This window comes from Cyphomyrmex costatus, unplaced genomic scaffold (assembly GCF_001594065.2).
Source record: "Cyphomyrmex costatus isolate MS0001 unplaced genomic scaffold, Ccosl1.0 scaffold177, whole genome shotgun sequence".
Classification (NCBI taxonomy): Eukaryota; Metazoa; Arthropoda; class Insecta; order Hymenoptera; family Formicidae; genus Cyphomyrmex; species Cyphomyrmex costatus.
Window position 1 is genome coordinate 16,188 of NW_017275791.1, and position 903 is coordinate 17,090.

Below are 903 nucleotides of genomic sequence, written 5' to 3' on the forward strand. Positions count from 1 at the left end.
ATATATATATTTAAAAAATTAATTGTTTATATATAAAGTAAGATTATTATTTAAAATTTGTTTTACATGATTTTTATATATTATTTTCAAATTTAAACTAATCTTGATTATTTAAATAGTAAATTTCTAATATTTACAAAATATTGATTAAATAGTAAATTTCTAGTATTTTAAAATCACTCATTGGTTTCTAATATTTAAAAAATATTTTATTTTTTTATATAATACTGGTTTACCTTATATAATCAAACTTACAATTTTTTTCTTTTTAAAGGATCAGGAACTGTACAGTCTGCTTCATTACTTTCATCAAACCTCCAACGAACGTCAATGAATGTATCATCAAAATCTCTATCTGAGAGTTCATCATGTCTTGATGGTTCATCAGTTCCATCAAGCCCGGCTTTACCTAGTACATCAAATGCCAAGAAGAGACGTGCTCGAAGCATATCGGTAGAACCACAAAACACTAAACAAATACATGAAGCTGACAAATTTGACAATTTGTTCAATGAATTTATTCAACCGCGCAGTGAAGAACAAGTCTTCTGCAGTTTCTTACAGTCTAGATTAGAAAGACTACAGAAGAAATATTATATGCGTATTACACATATGATATTGCAGGAAGTAATGAAAATTGAATTGGAACAATCTGAAAGTCAGTATTTGTATGACTAAACATTTTCATTTAGGTAGTCATTGGTAGTCATTTAGAAAGTCATAATATACAGGGTGTTTGAGAAGTAATGAAACATATCCCGCAGGGAGTAGAATGGACTAAATTGAGAAGAAAAGTCCTCTACCATTTTACAATTGTCGCAATAGTTAACGAGATATTAATTTATAAATATAATTATATTAACACATAATTATATTAATTTTAATTTATAAAAATATCCAAAT